Source organism: Aplidium turbinatum, chromosome 7 (genome assembly GCF_918807975.1).
Source record: "Aplidium turbinatum chromosome 7, kaAplTurb1.1, whole genome shotgun sequence".
NCBI classification, from domain to species: domain Eukaryota; kingdom Metazoa; phylum Chordata; class Ascidiacea; order Aplousobranchia; family Polyclinidae; genus Aplidium; species Aplidium turbinatum.
The window spans coordinates 2,135,749-2,141,448 of NC_137478.1; positions in this window are offsets into that span (position 1 = coordinate 2,135,749).

Below are 5,700 nucleotides of genomic sequence, written 5' to 3' on the forward strand. Positions count from 1 at the left end.
GAGATGAAAAAGTAAATTTACTGTTGTCTGTATTCGACTCACAAATTAGTTTTGCAAAAAACAAGGTCAAGCTACTTCTTTAGTGAATAACTAATTCCATTCTCCACGCAATGGCGGTGCATGGACTTCTGGGCGGTGGTTTGGAATTGGATTTAGCGCAAGTGTCAAACAGCCATTGTTTTGTTTTGTCATTCAAATCGCCCAGATCATGACATTCGGAGAGCGTGATATTATATTGTGCAGTTGATGTGGTCTTTGGTTTTCTTTCCTTTTCCAAACTTACAGATTATTAATCGCTATTCGATAATCGATAAAAAGTTAGTAAATAATAAGTAAGGTCATCGATATCCACACTTGAAAAGCACGTCAACTTTGACGTCACAGTAAAGGACTTATTGTGTAACAAACTGCAGACAGTGCACACCGTTTCGGCCTCCCAGCCTCCTTAGTGCAGTAGGTACACTGGGTATGGTCACGGAGATGTATACCTCCGTATGGCGTTTCCCTATTTGTGGAATCGAAGCTTCAAAAAATGGTACTACTACCAACCTTGCCAAAGTGGTCAAACTGCAAGCAGTGAGCTTTGCGCAATGCATAGCAAGGTGCCTCCAGTAAAGTGCTCAATCGGCATAAGCCAAGAGCGCCCAACAAAGAAATCTTAACACAACTTACACAGTCATAGATGTCAACAGCCACAGAGGTCCAAATTACTGCATAATGATTACACAAAGTGAATCTTTATGTTTGGTCAAAGTTTTTGGATATAAATAAAAAGAAGGTATATGCTGAAGCTTAACAAAACACAACCATTTAAAATTCTTTAGAATTGCCGATTATCAAAAAACAAAAGATTAGTTTAAACGTTTGATATTCCAAATGCAATGCATAGCGCTATCTATCTGTTTGATTTTCAATTGGCATCTTCAACTCAGGCGATCTCTTAAGAAAGTAAAAACTGGAAAATCGTTGGCATCCGACAAAGCTTCACCTTGAACTGCACAGTATAAGATGATACTAGTGTCAGCATTTTGTGTCACGCTAGTTTTTAGTCGAATTAAACATGTCGAATAGTAACCAGAAGAACGGTTGAAGTCTTGTTACTAATTTTTGTAAACCTACGTAATAAATCGAAATGCTTTGTTTATCGGTGCACGCAGTGCCAATCTTAGGGTATTTCGGGCCCTGTGCAGAATATGCTTTGCAGGCCCCAATGACAATGATCCAATTCAGTAGCGTAGCTAGGTATTTTGAAAGGGGAGGGGGGGTGGTGGCGGCGTGATCGACGAAGGCGACACCCAACAGCGGGAGGTCTGGGGGGCTTCTCCCAGAAAATTTTGAAAAATTACTTTGAATTTGGAGTATTCTGAGAGCATGTTAAACAAAAATTTGGGTATGAATATTACTTTAAAATGGTGCTGTCCGGTAGCATAGCAAAAGGTTAAGATCATGCTTTCTTTGGCATTTTTCGGAAATAAAGCTATGTCTTTATGTTGAGTCTGGATGCGACCTATTTTGTCCCCTGAAAAATTCGTACCCCGATTTCGTACCCTCAAATCGTGTAACAAAATCAAATTTTGACCTATTTCGTCCCCTGAAAAGATCGAGAGAAATTTTGAAATGTTTGCGGCAATTCCGATCAGCGACTTCGGCACTATTGTTTTTTTTCTCGATTTTTTCAGGGTACGAAATGTTCAGGGGACGAAATTGGTTGCACCCGTTGAGTCTTTATGTTTTCTTGTTGCTAATTCCTTTGTTGAATTCACTTGTTGAATTTTTCCATTGAAAATGACAAAATTACTGCATTTTCTGAGTAAATTGCGGGCCCCTTAATTTGCGGGCCCTGTGCGATCGCACGGTTTGCACACCCCAAAGACCAGCACTGGGTGCACGCGTATGGAAAGCCACATGCGGAAATTATTCTTGAAGTTTAGATATAAGCTTTAACAATTAGCGTGAGATTGCATTCTACTAGAATGCAGCAAAAGTTTGAAATACTGCAGATATAATTACTGCGTATCAGAGTTTTGATAAAATTTGACCCAGAATAGATGACGATAGATTTTAAAATTATGTTTAAAAATTACAACTACATCACTTTAGTAGTAAAGTCCTTGCATTGAATGTACAATATTAAGTTGTATAATCACCTAACTGAACCAACTGAACATCACTTTTTACCAGGTATATTTATAGGCCTAAATCAGGGGTTCCCAACCTGGGGGCCATGGCCCCCTAGTGGGCCATGAGCCTTTTTCAAGGGGGCCATGAAAAAATTTAAAAAATAATCATTTTTTTATATATATATTATCTCTAAGTCCACTCCAACACTATATAACAAAAGAAATGAATTAAAATTTAATAAAAATACTAGTACATTTTGTCCAAATCTTGGTGCTCAAAGCGAGCTCTTGAAGTTGCAAGAAAAGATGGAAACCCGATTGAGCTTTGAGAAAGATAGTTTGACCACATTTTGGGCAAAACTAAGAAAATTGTGCCCTAAGCTTAATGAAATTGTCATGCCATTGCTGTTGCCTCCCATCAACATATCTTTGTGAATGTGGGTTTTCAACAATATTACTTCTGAAGACAAAGCAGCGCAGTGTCTTGGATATTCAACATGGCATGCGGCTTGCTCTTTCCACCACCAAACCAGCAATTAAGACATTGTCAGAGCAAAAACAAGCTCAACCATTGCATTAACTGCATATGCAATAATAATAACTAATAATTAATGTACTATCATGTTTATTGTGTGTTGTATTTAAATCATTTTATCATTCTAACTACCGGTTACTATATAAACAAGTTTTTTAATTAAAATGACGTTTCTTAATTTTTTCAAAAGGTTGAAAAAATAGGGGGGGCATTGATTTTTCAAAATTTTCAAAAGGGGCCACGGTGTAAAAAAGGTTGGGAACCCCTGGCCTAGATGAAGCAAAGTTATTTGAAATCTTATTGGAGCTATTCCGTTCAAACGATTAAAAGATTTAGAATTATTTAAAATCTGATTCAAAAGATCAGTTTAATGATTTGTGCAATTGTAGACCGACCATAAACTCCTGATTACTATACTTCAAATTTGCTTTAATCTTCTAGACAGTACAGAACCCTACAAACCGAGTTTTGATGTGAAGGGGTTCAGCATGCAGCGAAGATCATGTTCAGTGTTTTCAAGTTAGCAAAGTTACCTTCAAGAAGTTGAAATTTATTGCATTTTTATAAATATTTTCAGATTCCTGATGAGGGCTCAAGTTAAGCCAAAAACGTTCGATTGTTAGAGCTATTTGTAAGTATTTAAAATATACTGTTATAATGCTCAACCCTGTTGTATTGTTGTGTCTTGCCTGTCTTTGGTACAAGAAAGAAAACTCTCTCCCGAAACTACGTTTGCAAGAATGTTTGGAATTGTGAAGAAAGGGGCGTTCTTCCGGCTATCAGCACAAGGCTGAGCACTCACTAGGACAGCGAGCAGCTGCGATTCGCCAACCATAACGGTGTAGCTTCCACGCTAGCCATTCAGACCATCCAATCAACAATATGTTTCTCGGCAGCCGATTTGTAGCAAGAATTGACAGCGACAGACACGTGTTTCGCCCATGAGGCTGGGTTTATCAGTATCGCACCGTATTCTGCCACAAATTTATTCGACCACCGCTTTACCAGTCAGTTTAACTCTTATCTTTGTGGAAACAAAGAAAGAGCCAACAAAACCAGCAGGCGCCAGGGCAGAGGACATTGTGAAGAAAGGGGCGTTCTTCCCGGCTATCAGCACAAGGCTGAGCACTCACTAGTACAGCGAGCAGCTGCGATTCGCCAACTGACTGGTAAAGCGGTGGTCGAATAAATTTGTGGCAGAATACGGTGCGATACTGATGAGCCCAGCCTCATGGGCGAAACACGTGTCTGTCGCTGTCAATTCTTGCTACAAATCGGCTGCCGAGAAACATAATGTTTGGAATTATTGCAACTTTTTTGAAAATATTATGAAAACTATAAGATTTCATATGAAAACTATAAGCCTAATAAAAAACAATTTTTTTTTACACTTCACGAGATGAATAGTTTAAAAGTTCTGATAACAATTTAAAGTTTGATTTTTGGAGTATAAATTCATAGTGATCTTTAAAGTTTTGTTTGTGTAAAGTAGCCTACTTGATCGATTTGCTTACGTTAAAAGGAGACTAGTCACTCTAGTTGCCTTATTTTCTATTAAATTTTCACATTTTTTGTTAATTGTTGTTCACAGATGCACTAAACGAATTTTGTTAGAGCCAAGAAAGTAATTCATTTTACGCTATTCTATAAGCAGCGCTTTGAAGCAGCGTTACATACAACAAAACGTATAGTTTCTGTGATTAAAAACTGTCGGAACACAGCTTTAAGTAGCCACCGTGTTAGCAACAATTTGTCCTTTACACTGTTTATTCATGCAATGTAATCCAATCACAAACAATTATAGGCAAACAACATTTGATATATGTGAGATTTGAGTTTAGTCTCTTTCAGCTATTGTCGCCTCCTCAGTGTGCTTGTGTCGCTGTATTGTGATTGCTGTGGGTTTAAATGCCAACTGACTTTCAAATTTAGAATGAATAGGTTTCCCGCTTCTCCACGCGAATGTACATTTCACTTGAAGTCATTGCTATGGAAACATGAGCAAGTATATGTTAATCATGTCACGTGATCTCACAATCGCCATGACGATCCATGTGTATATTCCCTTCTTCTTCTCTACCAGGTTGGTCATGCTTGATCAACTATGACCTTCCTGATGAACTCTCCCCGGTTTGATCGGTCTTTTGCTTAAATAGGTTTGTTTGTTTGTTTTTATTATCTTTATCCTGCATTGCGGGAAAGCGGACTTGAGCGCTATGCATCGGTGTACGTCTTCCGACATACACCTGACCCATGCTACAGCCGACAGCAATGTCTGTTTCCGGTTGTCTACTCTACTTATGACTTTAATTTTAACTACCCATTACTCGAAATCGATCACTGGGTAGAGGCAATTATCGTAAAGCTTCTTGCCCAGAGAAACAACAGCAAGTGCGGGTGGCTGGAGTCGAACATGCAGGCTCTCGACTGCGAGCCCAATTCGCTAACCACTCGGCCACTGCCGCCGATACTGCCGAAAAGTAATACCGGCATGGCTGTCAGTCCTGTATGTTTCTTGATGTTGTCAGAGTAATATATTTTTTAACAAGTTAAAACAAAAAGATCAGCAAACTCTCAAGCACATGTAGCTCCACACAGAGTTAAAACTACATGGCTTTAAAACTCTTTAGGTGCGGTGTGTTTGGATGATCATATAATCATACTCATTCTGAAATTTAACTCATCCCAATCCAAACACACCGTAGAAAGCAAATTTTGTCTCGCCATGTTAAACCTATCATGATTTGTTCATGTACTCTTTGCATTGATCTTAGTTTAATAGATAACTTTTTGTAAGGTTCCAAGTTTCCGCGCCGTATGTGACAATTGGAAGGATGCACTGGTCGTAGACTTGTTTTTGAAAGGGGCGATTTTTAGTTAAATATTGAACTTGGTCTACCGAAGGCTTACCAACAGAGTGATATATTTTTGTTATTTTAACTTTTGTTTTCTTCATGTTCATTTGAGAAATCAATCTTTTTGTTTAATCAGACATTAAATATTGACTGATTGATTGATTGATTGATTGAATCTTTATCCTCGGAC